This window comes from Dromiciops gliroides, chromosome 3 (assembly GCF_019393635.1).
Source record: "Dromiciops gliroides isolate mDroGli1 chromosome 3, mDroGli1.pri, whole genome shotgun sequence".
Lineage (NCBI taxonomy): Eukaryota > Metazoa > Chordata > Mammalia > Microbiotheria > Microbiotheriidae > Dromiciops > Dromiciops gliroides.
Window position 1 is genome coordinate 514,805,024 of NC_057863.1, and position 18,342 is coordinate 514,823,365.

An 18,342-nucleotide genomic window follows, 5' to 3' on the forward strand; every position below is an offset into this window, starting at 1 on the left:
TGCTCCCGAGTTCTAAAACACACAGCAGCTGTTTGCTTCTGAACTTCATCCTTTCTGGATATACTGCATCAGCACAACAACCACTCCTCACCAAAGAACACCACCCCTCAGCACAGTTCCCCATCTCAGTCCGCCCTGGATCTGTGACCCAGAAATGTGTAGTAGGTGACAAAGTTCCCAGCTGGTACCTCTTTTCATATCCTGTACTTTGTACCTTGGTAGGAATTTGGGACATCCTCTTGCCCAGAGCACAACCTTTCCCTGAGTGCTTGAAAATGCTCCACACAGACCTTGGCTCCTGGCCAGATCCTGACCCCAGTGTCTACAAAGCTTATAGATTGTCTCCCTAGGCCATCATCCTAGGTTGGAAAAATGACTCACTGTGACTTTTAAAAAAGACAATCTACCCTTAGGATTCAGTCTAGTGCATTTTCTAGATCTGTTTATTAAAAGGGTTTTTTGGGAGGGGGTAGAGAAGGGTAGAGAAACTTGCAGATTTGATATTCCACAGTCCTGGCTCTGCTTCCCTCACACTTTCAGCTTAATTTGCATTACTAACATTTCCCCCACCACTTTCTTAAATCTAGACAATCAACAAAACAATCAATCAAGCCCTAATTTGTAGTGCTTGGTTTTCTGGGGTTTAAATGCTAACACTAAACATTTAACGACTCTCACACTTAAAAGCTAACTCTAGCACCTCCTGGTGAGTATGGCTATGACAGGTCATAAAGGAGAAAGTATACAGGAAGAAAGGGAAGTAGAAAGGGAGGGAAAGGAAAAAGGAATTATATAGTACTTACTATGTGCCAGGCACTGTGCTAAGCACTTTACAAATATTATCTCATTCGAAAATGGGTAGCTAATAGTGCAAAATGCGGCAGATAAGTCAAGAAAGATGATTTCAAAAAGACCATTAGATATGGCAATTAAGAGACCAGTAGCTGATGATTTCAGAAAGGCCTGGAAAGATTTGTATGAACTGATGTATAGTGAAGTGAGCAGAACCAGGAGAACATTATGCACAGTGACAGCAATATTGTTCAATGAAGAACTGTGAATGACTTGACTATTCTTAGCAATACAGTGATCCAAAATAAACCCAGAGGACTAATGATGAAGCTTACTATCCACCTCCAAAGAAAGAACTGATATTGATTGAACACAGACTGAAGCATGCTATTTTTCACTTTTTCCCTTTTATTCAAGTTTTCTTATACAAAATGACTAATAAGGTAATGTTTTACATAATTGTACATGTATAACCTATAGCTGATTTCTTACTCCCTTGGAGAGAGGGAGAGGAGAGAGGGAAGGCAGGATAAAATTTGGAACTCAAAACTTTAAATAAAAATGTTTATTATTATTATTATTGTTGTTGTTGTTGTTGTTGTTGTTGTTATTATTATTATTGCAGGGCAATGAGGTTTAAGTGACTTGCCCAGGGTCACACAGCTAGTAAGTGTCAAGTATCTGAGCCTGGATTTGAATTCAGGTCCTCCTGAATCCAGAGCCATTGCTTTATCCACTGCACCACCTAGCTGCCCCCTATTATTATTATTATTTTTTTAAAAAGAGACCACTAGTAGCTTTGGAGAGAGTTGTTTCAGTTGACTGATGAGATTAGACAGACTACAAAGGTTTGAGGAGTAAGTAAGAAGAAAGGAACTGGAGACAATGAATAAAGACAGTATTTTCTGGAAGTCTGGCTGATGAAGGTAAGAGAGATATAGCTTCAGAGTCTGGTAGGGTCTAGTGAAGGTTTTTTAAGGATAGGAAGCCAATAAATAAATGTTTGAAAGATATAAAAAGGTGGTTTTCAAAGAAAGAAATCTAAGCTATCAACAACTATATTAAATGTTTAAAATCACTAATAATTAGATAAATGCAATTTAAAGGAACTCTGAGTTTCAACTCACTCCCAACACTAACAAAGATGACAAAAAAGGAAAATGATAAATGTTGGAGTAACTGAGAAAACAGGCACACTAATGCCCTTTTGGTGGAGCTAGAAGTGGTCCAGCAAATTGCAAAAGAATGGAAACTATGTCACCAAAGTTACTAAACTGTATATACTCTTTGATCTAACCATACCACTACTAAATTTATATCCCCAATAGAGAGCAAAGAATAAAAGAGCCTATATGTACAAAATATCTTAGTAGCTTTTTTTTTTTTGGTGGTAGCCCAAAATTGGAAACTAAGGAAAAGTGTATCTATATGGAAATGGCTAAATGAAATGTAGCATATAGAATGGAATGGAATATTACTATGTAAGAAATGATAAAAAGGGCAGTTTCTGGGGAAACTGGGAGCATGTCTATGAACTGATATAGATGAAAGTGAGAACAACTAGGCGAATCATTTATATGATGAAAACATGGTAGAGAAAAACAACTTTGAAAGACTTTAGAACTTTGATCAATGAAATGATAAACTATAAGTCTCCAAATCATGAAGATGAAACATACTTCTTATTCACTTCCTGACAGAGAGAAGAACATATGATCAGTCACAAGAGAGCAGGGGTCCTGGTCACGGTTCCACGGCCAAGAGAAATACTAGCATTTACAGTTGCACTGGAGCAGGGGTAAGGACCAGAGCACTGTTTTACTGGGGTAGATCTGTTATTGATATTACTTTTATTAGAAATGAATGGGGAGTACTTAGTGAAAAAAAAAACTTGCTAAGTCTATAGGATTTAAAGTGTATGGCATTTGCATTTTTCAATTATTGCATTGCTAAGATGTGATGTACAATAAAATATTTTTAAGAGGATAGAGGATAAGTAGTCATGTTTGAAGGAAATAGGAAAGGAAACAATTTTAAACAGGTTAGAAAATTCTGTTTCTAAGTTTATCAAACAGATGGATATGAGAAGTTTTATAGGTTTTTAATAGGTAACATCATTTTGGGGAAAAACTTTGACAAAATCACATAATGATGGAAACATTTCAAAGTACTCACTTTCAAAATGGTTTCACCATAGCATGAGTTTCTATCAAAAAGTGGTTACTTTTTCACTCACTTTTTTTGTTTTTGTTCAGTCATGCCTGACTCTTCATAACCCTAGTATCTTTGCCAAGAAAACCCCAAATAGGGTCACGAAGAGTCAGGCATGACTGGAAAATGACTGAAATCATCGACCAACTTTTTAATGAATTCTCTTCTATAATAATAACAAAAAACAACAGAGGCAAACAAAATATTCTGAAAAAAATTACACCTTAAAAAAACAGAGTTGGCCTAATGGAAATGGAGGTACAAAAATTCACTGGAGAAAAGAACTCCTTAAAAAAGCAGAATTGGCTGAATGGAAAAAGTGGTACAAAAGCTCACTAAAGAACATCCTTAAAAATTAGAACAGGGCAACTGGAAGCTAATGATTCCACAAGACTTCAAGAAACAATAAACCAAAGTTAAAAGGAAAAAAAAAAGAATTATTGGACAACCTGACAATCATAATAAAAAAGGGAGCTTTGACATCATATTTTTAAAAATTATAAAGAAAAACTACTCTGACATCTTAGATCCAGAAGGTAAAACAGAAATTAAAAGAACCCACTGATCTCTTCCTGAAAGAAATCCCAAAATGAAACTCCCAGGAATATTATAATCAAATTCCAAAGCTCACAGGTCAAAGAGAAAATATTGCAAGTAGTCAGAAAGAAACAATTCAAATAACATGGAGTCACAGTTAGGATCACATAAGACAATAGCTTCCGTGTTAACAAAACAAAACAAAACTAAAAACAAACGAGAGGGCTTGGAATATGATAATCTGGAGGGCAATGTAGTTTTCCTATCTATTTTTTTTTTTTTTGTGAGGCAATTGGGGTTAAGTGACTTGCCCAGGGTCACACAGCTAGTACATGTTAAGTGTCTGAGGCTGGATTTGAACTGAGGTCCTCCTGAATCCAGGGCCAGTGCTCTATCCACTGCGCCACCTAGCTGCTCCTTTTCCTATCTATTTTAACGAGATGTGGTTTTGCTTTTAGATCATGATTGCTACCCCTGCCTTTTTTACTTCAGCTGAAGCTTTTGCTCTACCCCTTTATTTTACCTGGTCTGTTTCATGTGTCTCTTGTCAACAACATACTGTTGGATTCTAGTTTCTAATCCATTCTCTTATACACTTCCATTTTATGGGTTGTTCATCCCATTCACATTCACAGTTATGATAACTAGTTGTATATTTCCCTTCATCCTGTCTGTTTATTGTTCTCTCCTTTTTTTTATCCTATCCCTCATCAAAAATCTATTTTGACCACTACCTCTCTTAATTCTCCTTCTCCTCATATCTCTTATCACCTTCCTCTACTATTTTCCTATTGGGTAAGACAGATTTCTGTACCCAATTAAATGTGTATATGTATACATATATGTATATGTATATATATATATATGTGTATACACATGTGTATATTCTTCCCTCTTTGAACCAATTCTGATGAGAGTGAGGTTCAAGCATTGCCGACTTCCCCCCCATTTCTCCTCCCCTATAAGAGTTCTACCTCAAAATAAAAATTGCTATCTACCTCTACAGAGAGAACTGATGAATTCATTGCAAACTGAAATACATTTTTCTCATTTTATTTTTTAATTTTTGTTTTTAATTATTTGTTTGTTATAATATTGCTAATATAGAAATATGTTGTACATTATTTCACATATATAATAACTGATAACATACTGTTTTTTCAGTGCTGGGGGAAGGAGGTGGGAGGAAGGGAGAAAATATGGAAATCAAAATTTCAAAAGAATGTTAAAATAAATAAATTTTTTAAAAAACAAAAAAACCACCAACTGCTATTTATACTCAACCAAATGATTCATGATATTGCATTATGAAGTTTTCTGCTTTTTTGCCTGATTCTGAGAAACAAATTGCCCTACTGTAATAGTATTATGTCCTCTTCTTTACACTTAACAAAAAAATAAACAGAAAGAAAAAACAATTATAAAATACATAGAGACATTGGTGATTATTAAATGGAAATAGAAAGGAGTTTAATTACATATTTCAGCTGTGCAAGGCACCTTTATAAAACATGATTAGGTTTTAGGACTTAAAAGCCTCATACAAACAGAGAAAAGCACAAATATTATATGCACCCTTCACTACTATGTAATAAAAGTTACATTAAAGGAACACTAAAAATTATTAAAAATCAATCGAAAACTAAAAAAAAACTTAAAGAATTGTTGGGTCAAAGAATATAGATGAATTTAGGGTATAGAATGAGACAAATATAATGTGGCATATTGCATAGGTCAGTGGGCTTGGAGTCAGGAAGACCAGAGTTCAAATCCAGACTCTGACACTGACTGGCTGGGTGAGCCACTTAACCTCTGTTTGCTTCTCTTTCCTCTGTAAAATGAGGATGATAATAATAGCGCCTGCCTCCCAGAGTTGTTGTAAGGATCGAATGAGTTAATTGTAAAGCTCTTAGCACACTGCCTGTCCCAAGTAAGCACTAAATAAGTGTTAGCTATTTTACACACACACACACACACACACACAGCCAATGAAAAGAATTTGTTTTGCTTGACTATGAATGTTTGTTATAAGGAATTTGTTTTTCTTTTTCGATCGGGTTGAAGGTTAGGGAAGAGAAAATAGATTTTTGTTAATTTCAAAACAATTTAAAAAACAGATAAGTGGAGGAAGGTGTAGGTGCTACAGATGTAGAAAGCTGCAAGGCATGTTCAGATGAGGTTATTGCATTGTTAGTTTTGCATAATTGCTTTGCTTTGTTAGAAGAGACCTTTCACAGAGAGGGAGTATTCTGCAAATATTTGTAATGTAAAAATTAAACATATCAGTAACACTTTAGAAAACATTAACAACCATATGAAAGATTACTATAAATTATTAATAAAAGGAATGTAAATAAAAACAACTGAGGTTTCACTTCACATACAGCAAATTGACAAAGACAGCAAAAGATTTCAATAGTAGAGTTTGGAGGAGTTACAGAAAGACAGTCACATTTATACTTGCTGATGAAGTTTTGATGTGGTCCAATCATGCTGGAAAGCAATTTGGAATTATGTTAAGACAGTGACTAAAAATGTTTATACTCTGACCCACTCTCTAATACCATTAGACATGTATTTCTAAGGAGGTGATAAAAAAGAAAGATCGAATATATAACAAAGTAATTACATCAGCACTGTTTTTAAAAGCAGCAAAGATGCAAAACAAATAGATGCCTATGTATCAGAGAATGGATATAAAGACAGTGGTACTTGGCCATAAGAAACGAACACATAGGGAGGTATAGGAAGAATTATATGTATTGAGGCAAAGTGTAAGCAGTACAATAAAAACAAGATGCACAATGACAACATTTTAAATGTAAAAAACAAAACCACAAGGGAATATAGTGCTTGTACAATAATGACCAAGTTGGACTCTGAATAAAGGATATGAAAATATACCTGCTTTCCCTCTTTTCAGAGGAAGGCAACTATGGATGTTTTGCTTAGCTTTGTTGGCCTGCTTTTCCCCTCTTTTAAAAATGTTTTTGTCATAAGGGATAGATCTTTGATGGGGGGAAGAATATACAAACAAAATATCAGTATTTTTAAAAATGTCACCTTTATCTTGAAGGGACATATTGAATGTCTCTTTTATTTTTTCAAAAATCTATTAGGTCATATGCTACCGACAATCACTTGCCATTAGAGAAAAGGTCAGCAAACTTAAGAAACACCTTTATTTGTAAAAGAAAAATGTATAATATCTTTAAGTTCAATAGTTCTTTTAAGTACAGTCCTAGGAGACAAACAGCAAATGTTAGTGTAGAGAAAATGTTGGCATCTATAATATTTGCTAGTTAATGTCTTTGGAGCTTTTTCGTTTATCCATTTTGGTAGCATTTCCAAATAAATACTTCATGGTGAAATAGTTGCATTTCCCCCCAATGTTTGAGTCTAGAACTCATGAACTTTAAAAAATTTATTGCCTATCTCTTTTTGTATTTTTTCAACACATTTTATTCTTCCCATGGCTTTGTTTCACGATTTAAGGATTCAGTCAAGTTTCTAGACGTTGAAACCAAACAGATGAATCTTTTAAATACACAATTAATCTGTGATTCCATTGATTTGGAAATTCCTTCCAACAATTAATCAATCAATAGCTTTTATTAAGTACCTACATCATGTAAGACATTTCACTAGGTGCTAGAGATCCAAATACAGAAATGAAACTGTCTGTACTCAAAGAGCTTATGTTCTTGTGGGGAGGGGATAAATCCATAAATGAGCATATGTAGAATATATACATGGTAATATGGGGAGGAGGGGGGGTCACTAGAAGTTAGGATGATGGGATCAGGAAAGACTTTATGTGGTAGGTGATGCTTGAGTTGAGTCTTTTCTTTCTTTCTTTCTTTCTTTCTTTCTTTCTCTCTCCCTTTCTTTCTTTCTCTTTGTTCCTTCCTTCCTTTCTTTTGCAGGACAATGAGGGTTAAGTGACTTGCCCAGTCATGGTCACACAGCTAGTAAGTGTTAAGTGTCTGAGACTGGATTTGAACTCAGGTCCTCCTGAATCCAGGGCTGGTGCTTTATCCACTGTGCCACCTAGCTGCCCCCTTGAGTTGAGACTTGAAGAAAACAAAAGAATCTTGCAGGCAGAATTGAGTGTTTTCCAAGCACAGAGGATAACCAGTGAAAAAGCACAGAGATGTATAATAAAATGTCATAAGGCAATAAGGTGGCCAGTTTGGCTGAACTTTACAGTGAAGAACAGGGAGTGGTATATAATAAGGGTAGAAAGGTAGGAAATGGGCCACATTGTAGTTTTTTCTTTTTTCTTTTTTTTTTTTTATTAGTAAGGCAATTGGGGTTAAGTGACTTGCCCAGGGTTACACAGCTAGTAAGTGTTAAGTATCTGAGGCCAGATTTGAACTCAGGTACTCCTGAATCCAGGGCCAGTGCTCTATCCACTGTGCCACCTAGCTGCCCCACACATTGTAGTTTTTTAATGCCAAACAGATGAATTTATTTTATTGTGGAGATATTTTATCACTGGAGCTGAGTAGGGGACTGATAGTAGAATGGTGCTTTTCATTAAGTACCTGTGTGGAGGATTGATTGGAGAGGGGAGAGACTTGAGGCAGGGAAACTAATTAGGATTTTATTGAAGTACTGTAGATTAAGGGTGATTGGCAGTGGCTGTGTAGATGAAGACAAGAGGAAAAATACAAGATGCTGTGGAGGTACAGACAATAAGATGTTCTTATCTGACAACTGACTGGATATGTCAGGTTAAGGATAGTAGGGTAAAGTATGATTCCAACATTGTAAATCTGAGTGAATGGAAGGATATCTTGACAGATAAAGGGGAACTAAGATGAGGGGTGAGTTTGGGGAAAAAGATATTAAGATTGTATGATACAGATACTTCCTGGGCAGAGCCAAGATGTTGGAGGACAGGCAGTGACTACTCAGAGTTCTCCCCCAAATCCCTCCAAATCCCTTCAAATAATGCCATAAGACAATACCTGGAGCAGCAGAACCCACAAAAGGATGGGGTGAGATTATTTTCCAGCCAAAGATGTCTTAGAAGGTCAGCAGGAGGGGTCTGCTATGCTGGGGCAGGAGTGAAACCCAACACAGAGGTTGCGCCAACACAGATCCAGACCTAGGAAGGCTGAGTCAGAGAAAAAGGCCTCCCTAGAGCCTCTGAATTGGCTGCAGCGCTGGCTTCTTCTGGAAGCTCATGGTTTGGTGAGAGGGCTGAGTGGTTGGTCAGGGGGAGATTACAGGGGTCTCTGCTGGTGCTGAGGTGGAGCTCGGTTGTTTTACCCTTGCTGGGAACCAGGAAGCAGCCTTGAGTGGTGGTCCAGGTGGGAGAGGGGTGCAAGCTCGCCAGAGCTATCAACCCAGCAGAACAAAAATTTTGGTTTCTGATTGAAGAGCAAGTAGGTGTGGGGTTATTTACAGACCAGAGCACAAGCCAGGCAAGTGAAGAACCTGCCGCTCCTTAAATCACAGCACCTTGGACCCCCTGAAGCTTGGGACAGTGCAGCCTGGAAGCAGTGCCCCACTTTAAGGAGTTAAAAGTCAAGAAATAGGCAGTCAAGATGAGAAGACAGAGAAAGATGCAGACAACAGAAAGTTTCTTTAGTGACAAGGAAGATCGAGGTGCACCCTCAGAAAAGGATAGCAACATCAGGGCTCCTATATCCAAAGCTTCCAAGAAAAATATGAATTGGTAAGATTGTGTGATATAGATCACAATTAATCCATTCCTATATATCTTTTGCAAATTGTTATCCCATTGAAAATGAAAAGGTGGGAGGAAACAGGAATCTTGCCCATTAACCATTGCTCTGGTATCCAGAGCCAGCCAAGAGGCACCTACTAAAACCATGAGATGATCTGGATATTAGGATCTGGGTATTTTGAGGAAGACAGGGTTTTTCCCCAAAGGCAACTTGCACTAGTGGGTGTATGGGTCATAGGTTATAATTATCTCAAGGAGCTGACTCCTGGAGTGTAAGGGAAAAGGATGGAAATGTGTACAGAACTGGGGGTGTTGTGATAATGGGTGAAGGTGTGATGCCTTTGAAACAAGTGTCTCAAATGGTATTTCAGGGAGGGTGGGATATAACCCATCTTTCCATTCTCCCTCCCACTGGTTAGTCAGGAATTCCATAGAGTCATCCTAAGGCTCCATGAGGGCACAAAGCTCCTGCTTTGGAGACTATAAAACACTAACTCTCAGAAGCAAATAAGAATGGGGCACCTGTGCCTTTTCTATTGTCCTATACACCCTGATTGTCTTTTCCTTTATTTGATCTTCTTCCTCCTCCCCCAAATCTTTTGTTGTGTTCACCTTTCTACACCAGTTTTACCTAGTTCTGAAATTTAACACTACTTGCACTAATTCTTAGAGTATTGTCCCAACTCCTTTATTCATTCTGTTAATTACCTTTGCTTTCATCACATCTATCTATTTATCTGTCTATCTGTCTATTTATCTAGGCAGGGCAATGAGGGTTAAGTGACTTGCCCAGGGTCACACAGCTAGTAAGTGTCAAGTGTCTGAGGCCACATTTGAACTCAGGTCCTTCTGAATCCAGGGCCAGTGCTTTATCCACTGTGCCACCTAGTTGTCCCCATCTTCTATATTTTTAAAATTAAAACTAATTGGTGATACCTGTGTGCATCTCTATAATTTTAGAGTTCATCTAGTCCAACTGAAGCCCAGAGAGACCATGTAATTTCCTCAAGGTCACACAGTAATTAGAGTCACAACATGAATTCAGATCTTCTGACTCGCATGTCCACTACTCTTTTCACTATCCTATGTTGCTTCATATTCAAACTTTCTTGTAGCATAGCCATTTTATAAAGCACCAATAGAGTGTTTAAGGCTAACTTGTAAAAGCATGGAAAGCTTTTGTGAACCAGAGAAATTACTAATTAATTTTAACTTAAATCCATGGCATTTGGTTATACTTTTTCTTAGAATTGTGCAGGTTTTTCAACAGTTTTCAAATGAATTTTCTTTTCTTTTCTTTTCTTTTCTTTTTTTTTGGTGAGACAATTGGGGTTAAGTGACTTGCCCAGGGTCACACAGCTAGTAAGTGTGTAAAGTGTCTGAGGCCGGATTTGAACTAAGGTCCTCCTGAATCTAGGGCTGGTGCTCTATCCACTGGACCACTTAGCTGCCCCTCAAATGAATTTTCTAAAACACAGTTTGTGAAGTTTTATGAGTGGAAAATGGAAATTATTTAAAAATTTATTTGAATAAAATATAGCCTTTTTTTTAGAATCATAAATTTTTGAATTAAAAATCCATACTTCAACAGACCTGTGATTTTGTCAGTGTGGTTACTCCCCCCAACAATGCAGAACACAAACCATTCATGCCTTTTCATTCTGTGCATTTCTTTTCCATGTCCTTTCAGAAGTTTTCCATACATAATTTACCCCCACATGATAAAAGTCTTCATCTTACATTTAAAAAAATATATATTTCTTCAGTACAAGTATAATAATCAGAATGTTCATTAGTTATCCATGGCTTTCAATACATGACTAACCTAATTCCTTTCCTCATCATACATTTATTACTTATATGAAATATTTTTTGCTCCACTTTTTATACATGAGTCATTAATGGGAATATGTTGCAGCCTACTTATACCCATGAATGCCCTCTAGGTATGGGCTTCTTAAAATTTTCTACTTATGATCTCCTTTCACCTGAGAAATTTGTACATGACCCTGGGTCTATAGATATATTAAATATGTATATATAGTCTTTTACTGTTGCCAAATTTTTGTGAACCCCACATTCAGTTATGTAACCCCATATGGGGTTGCAATACATAGTTTAAGAAGCTAGGCTCTAGATTACCCCAAATATTGGTTCTTTGGATACTGTCATGTTCCATAATTCATAACCATATACCCTCATAGGAATATGAGGTTTTTTTGTTTGTTTGTTTTTGGTGAGGCAATTGGGGTTAAGTGACTTGCCCAGGGTCACACAGCTAGTAAGTGTTAAGTGTCTGAGGCTGGATTTGAAGTCAGGTCCTTTTGAATCCAAGGCCAGTGCTCTATCCACTGTGCCACCTAGCTGCCCAGAATATGAGTTTTTAAAAGACATATTTCCTATCACAAATTTGGACCACAGAAAATTATGTACATTTCCCAAATGCAGTCCAATCTGTTTCCTTTCTCCACTTAGTTCTTGGCTCTGCTCTAATGCTTCACCAAGATACAAGTTGCTGATGAATTAGCTGAATGGACTATCTATCCAAGTACATATAGTAGTCTGGGCTACATATTCTTAATTCATTTGGTCCCAGTCTTACTGTTATAGGCAGACAGTGTGATGGTGGATAGAAAGCTGGCCTCAAAGTCAAGAAGATGAGGGTTCAAATCTTGCCTCTGATAAAACTGGTTATGTGATCCTATGTACATTCTTTTAGAAATTCTAAAATTAAGTTTTAGGTCACTTCAACATTACATTAATTAGGCTTCTTTTGAAGTCAGTCAGTTTTTATGTTTCCTGAAGCATAAGGAGGAAAAAAAAGTCCCATTTCACTTATTTTTCACAAAGCAAAATGATGACAAAGGAAATGTCAACAGTTGCTTGCACTTGTCAACACTGAGCTTTCCAGGATGAGTCACTCTTTAGCTATTGACCTTTGTTTTGACAAATGATTACATTTTTGAAATAAGATGTGAATTTGCTCCAGAATCCATGTTTCTAACTTTATTCTCTCAGATAAAGCATGAAGTGGGTTGCCTTGAAATAAATTCTTTGATATAATTTACAACTGAGCATAGACATCTGGATCTATAACAAAACTATTTATATAGAATAGTGGTTTCAAATGCAAAGATTCATTACAAGGTGTCTAAGAATCCATGATCAAATGAGGAATCACCATTATGATTTTTATAACTGGGCCTTCTCTGCATCCGGGCAATCCTTGTATTCTTCTCCAGCTGATTCCATACCTCATTCCCTGACACTTCCCAAAAGCTTTTCCAAATCTTTTCTTTCTTCCTCAAACTTCTAATATCTCCTCCCTGTCTCTATCTCAAAATCCATACACATTATTTTCTATGCTCACCTCTTTTTTCTCAGTACCTAAATGTCCTATATATCTCTTCTTTGTCAGACATACTCAGAAAAAGCTACCTACCCTCATTGTTTTACTTCCTCTCCTTTCACTCACTCCTAAACTCTTTGTAGTCTGGCTTCTGACATCACTCAACTGAAATTGATATCTGCAAAGTGAACAATAAGCCTTCCCTTCCAAACAACATTGTATATCAAACTTTTTCACATTTATTCCATTTATATTTGTCCTATATGTACATATGTCCTGGTTGCATTAAAATGCAAGTTCCTTGTAAGTAGGGGTTGTTTTATTCATTGTGTTCTCAAGGCCTAAAGCAGTACCTGGAACACAGTAAGTGCTTAATAAATATTGATTGATATGTTTTAAGAAAGATGCCGGCCTGCCTTGGTCAGAGTTCTATCACTTGGGATTTCCCTATACCAATGACACAAGGCCAGTACCTATCTCAGTTTACAAACATATCTATGATGATGGATTAAATCAACAAGCTAGCTATTCAGGGGCATGCCATACTTTGGGAAATATATATTTTTCACCCACTTTATTTGTGGATGGTTAGACCAATCATCCACAGTGCTGTGGACTTTACTAAAAAAGCTTTCATGCACATCTTCAGTAGGGAATTTATGGCAATGGAAAAGACTGGCAATCATCTAACTCCTCATTTTGCATCTCATTTGGAACTAATAGTATATTTCTTTTTTTTTTTTTTTTTGGCGGGGCAATGGGGGTTAAGTGACTTGCCCAGGGTTACACAGCTAGTAAGTGTCAAGTGTCTGAGGCCGGATTTGAACTCAGGTACTCCTGAATCCAGGGCCAGTGCTTTATCCACTGCGCCATCTAGTTGCCCCAATAGTGTATTTCTTAAAATCAATATATAATGGGTCCAGTGATTTCCATTTTCTCTGTCCTCAGTCAGCTATGTAACCATAAATATAGAACCTCTGACATTAAGATAGGCTGTCATCCTCCACCACTTTAGATCACTACCCCCTCAAATCTAATACCCCCAAGGGATTCTTGTTCATGTATTTTAATAAATCCTCCATAATATCCACATTCACTCAACTCACTGCCTTTTAAAAATATTTTGTGAGTATCACTGTGGCACTGCAGGTCTCCTTATCTTTTCATTTTGTATGCGAGTAATCTGTTTCTTTTTTCTGGTTTTACAGGTCTGTGATGTCTTTCATACTATTTTTATAATATACCTTAAATGGTGGCATTTCCCGTTCATTCCACTCATATCCTTAACTATTTCCCATTTTTAAGAGTTAATTAGCTGTTTATTCAGACTGTAAAGGTGTCTTCTCAGTATTATTCTTTCTTCTTTAGTATTTACTTGGATCTTTGCTCTAATTAACTACAATGTGATAGTATAGTCAGCTGATTTCAAAACAACTCCTGAATTTGCAACAAACTACTTTCAGTATGTTAAGATATAGTCAATTTAACTTTTTATGTTGTACTTTGGTGCTTTCGACAATCTGCATTATCCACCTCTTCTTGGATCAAGTATTCATAGTGTATAGATATACAGTTTCTGACTATTATATAGTTTTATATTTCTCAACCCTAAAACATATTTTCCAACAAGCTTAAGCTTCCTCTCCATCTATTTTTGCAACAAAGCTACCAGGAATGAAGGCATATATTGAGCTCACTTGGAAGATTTTGCTAAGTTCTTTACTGATCTTCACTAATTATTTATCCTCCACAATGGATTTTAGTATATAAATTGCAATTATTTTCATGGTGATCTCTTTTCTTACGTTCATAATGGACAATGCAAAGCAAAGGGGCCAAATATCTCATGAGATATTGTGCCTTGTCTTTTGGCACATGATGAAACCAACTCCACTGATTTTTTTTTTTAATTTGCCTCTCCAAGGACAGCCTGACATCCTTCAATTTAATTGCTTACACTGTTTTTGCCTTTCATATACTAAGCATTTCGAATGCTTAGCATAGTGCCTGGCACATAGTAATCACTTAAAAATGCTTATTTATTGATTTCATTTACAAGGAAAATATCATTATACATGTTGTGCATCTTCTCCAGTAGTGTGTTCTGTCTTGGTCACTGGACAGAGTACATACTGAGATGATCAATGTAGACCGTATTCATAGCATTCTCTGCCCCCTTTCCTGACCCTCTGCCACCCTTCATAGTGGCACATAATAAGAGCCACTTAGTATTTTTATCTGTCGTTATTATAGGGGAAAAATTGTCACCTGGTGGTCAACCTTCTGGTGATGAACCTTTTAGCACAAAGGGCAAAATATATTATTTCAAAAATTGTTACATCCTAAGTCTAGGGAGCAATGTGGCTACAATGAGTCACTTTCAACAAAGGGCAATGATGAGGAGAGTGGGCTCTTTATTTAACGAATTTGATTACTCATAAAATATATGCCAAATTTGTGAATACATATCTTTAAATTATTCTAATGTTTTGTATTGAAAACATTGTAATTTACTAAAATGTTAAATTCAAAAAACATCTTTTGAGACCTAGAGATCTATTTTTTAAGTCAAATTATTATTTGTGAAATTTAGAGCCTCTAGCTATGGTGACTACTTTAGGATTTAGATGAGTGGTAGTGTATATTATCTTATATTTTAATTACAGATCTCAATGTTTCCCCCTTTTGTTGTATAATTCTAATGCCATGTGTCAAATTGTAAAACTGGTTTTAGATTTTTACGAAATAAGGACTTTGCCAAACTCCATCTTTAGTATTAAAATAAAAGCATGTTGATGTCCACTCAATATTAAATAATAATGTTTATGGGAAGCTATAATCTTATTCTATTTAGATCACCATGGAATTAAAAGATACAATTATAAAAACAATGAAAAATTTTAAAACTACACAAAAGAGCATAAAGCTTCCTCTACACATTTAAAATCTAAAGAAACCAACTAGACTCATTGCTGGTATATATTGTCACAAATGGACTTGTCTTGATTCCTGTGTGAAATTCAAGACTAGAAGATGGGATGGGAGTGACACTGGGGAAGAATATTATATAATCAGCAACTTAAAAATTGACAATAAAAAGGTAAAGAAATTAAACTATTGTTCTCTTAAAAGAACAAATTTTCCTCCTCCTACAATATATGAAAAGGGTCACAACTATGGAAACTACATCTAGCCACATCTTTTGACTCACTTTATTGGTTTTTTTCAAAATACAGCAGAGGTACTCTGTATTACATCATCTTGTTATTGCAAACTAATCCTTACCTTATAGACTTTAGTTAGTTCAAGTTTCTGTTATGTATAATTGTGGTTCAGGAGACATGAAATGAGTTGAAGTATATGTGAATTCATATAATAAGCAAAAAGTGTATGTTAAAATGTCAACACACAGCACTGGGGGCACATTTTATAACAGACATCTAATATGTTCCATGAAATTTTAAAATTCTTTAACAAGATTTTGCAAATACATAGTAACCACTTTGTAGAATAAAGTGATATTAAAGGTTTTTAAAGAACATTTTAAGAATAGTAGTTTGGATAGGTAAAGATCTAATCCAGGAGGCTGCTAATAGAAGTAAGTGGATAAGTAAGAGATGTGTTACCTATAAAGAATGCTTTTGTTTGTAGGAAACTGAAATGTAAAATATTTTTATTCTTCTTTCCAACTTAAAAATTGGCTATAAAAACATTTCTTTTACTTTGTGGGGAAAAAAACCCCAATAAATTTAAACTTGGGAGACTTAATTTCAAGTGGGAACAATATTTATTCTATCTCACAAAATTTTGTGGATCAAATGTGATAATATATTCAAAGTATTTTGTAAATGTAAAAAAGTTTGCTCTTATTATGCAACTTGAATTAAATTAAAATCTCCTAAATAATCTATTATCTGTGTTGTATCAAAAGCAGTTATAGAAAATTATCCTAGGCAAGCTGTTGTAATTGCCAACAGAGGTGTTTCTGTGGATAGCTTTGGCATACTAAAAGAGTTTGCAGTGCAGATATATGACCAGATTTCTAAAATGTTGCTAAACTGCTGCTTTTAAGAAGGCAAGGAAGTCGACTGTGGCAACAATTATAGCATTTTTATTCTCCATTTCTGGCAAAATCACGGCTGGAATTTTCTTCAGTCAAGCTACCAAACAGCATTACCAAATCCCTTGCAACTATGATTTTAGAAACCAGAGTACAATGTTCCCTGTCAAAAAACAGTGGAAATGCAGAGAACATCCAGGTCACACTTTCATTGTTCTTATGAAAGCATAACTCTAATAGACCTAGACTCTGAGAACATTTTAAATTGGTTGCCCTAATTAGTTCACCAATTTGTTCTCCCATTTATTACACAATTTCATGGGGGGCATCACTTTTCTCTGTCATCAATGGAGTAAAGTATGGTTGTACAATATAACAGGTACACCACTGCTTAACTAATTTAATGCTACAATGTTCTTAGGACCTTCATAAATTGGCACCTATATACTTCTGGATAACTAGGAAATTTTTCTAACAAGAGATTAATATAAACAAAATTCCCATAGTAATCCAGTGAGTGAAATGCTTCAGGAAGACTCTCAAAGAGTTTCACTGGCAAAAGAACTAGAGGATCTCAATATATTACATTTACTCAGCATATTATCTGTTGATGCATCAATTAAAACAGTGAGACGTCAATTCAATGAGGATTTATTAAATGCCTACCATGTGTCAAATCCTCTCTTATGTGCTGGAGACAGAAAAACAAAAAAGTCCTTGCCCACAAAGTGCTTATATTCTACCAGGGAGAGAGAATAGAGGGGATGAAACATACACAGAGAAGTATATACAAAATAAATACACAGCAATTGTTGGGGGGGAATCTAATAACTGGAGGAATAATAACTTATGCAGGAGATGTCAGTGAGCTGAGCTATGAAGGAAGATAGGGATTTTAAAAGGCAGAGGTGAAGAGAAGAACATTCCAGGCATGGGGGATAGCCTGCAAAGACACACAGGTAGGAGATGAAACATCAAGTATGAAGAATATAAAGTACACCAATTTGGTTAGAACAGTGTTTCTCAAACTTTTTCCACTTAAGAAACTTTTAGGTGACCCCAGGTTTATAAAATAGGTATACATAATAACCTTTTACTGTTGCCATTTTTTGTGACCCCCACATTCAGTTAGTTGATGCCATATGGGGTTTAAGAAACTTTGTGTTAAAACACAGTGTGAAGGGAGTAATGTGAAATTAGTCCAGAGCATGGGTTCTTATGTCACGAACTCTTTTAGCAATCTGGTGATTCCTAATGGCCCTTTCTCAGAATGATGATTTTAAATGCATAAAATAAAATACATAGAATTACAAAGTACCCACTTAAAGTTAATGGACTCCAGCTTAGGAACCTTTGCTTTATAAAGACAGGTTGAAGCCAAACCTGAAGAGTTTTAAATACCAAAGGAATATGTATTTTATTCTACAGGAGCCAAAGAAGCTTTTTGAGACTTTTTGAGACATTTTCAGGTGCGTGCTTTACGAATACCAATTTACCAGCTGTTTGGAGAAAGGACAGGAGAGGGCAGAGATTTGAAGAAGGGAGACCAATTATTAAGCCACTGTAGTGTTCAGGTGAGAAATGATGAGGGTTTGAACAAGACCATGTGAGTGCAGAAACAATTATGGAAACCTAAAGTCAGAAATTTATTTTTGCATTAAAATTTCCCATTGGGTTCAGTCCCTTTTCAAAACC

The 18,342-nt window shown here is 35.9% G+C and overlaps 1 protein-coding gene across 2 annotated transcripts in view; it reads right to left on the reverse strand.

Moving 5' to 3' along the window:
- Window positions 1-18,342, reverse strand: part of CCDC82 (coiled-coil domain containing 82) — a 55,144-nt gene that overhangs the window by 15,796 nt on the left and 21,006 nt on the right. The gene's annotated exons all lie outside the window — the stretch shown is intronic.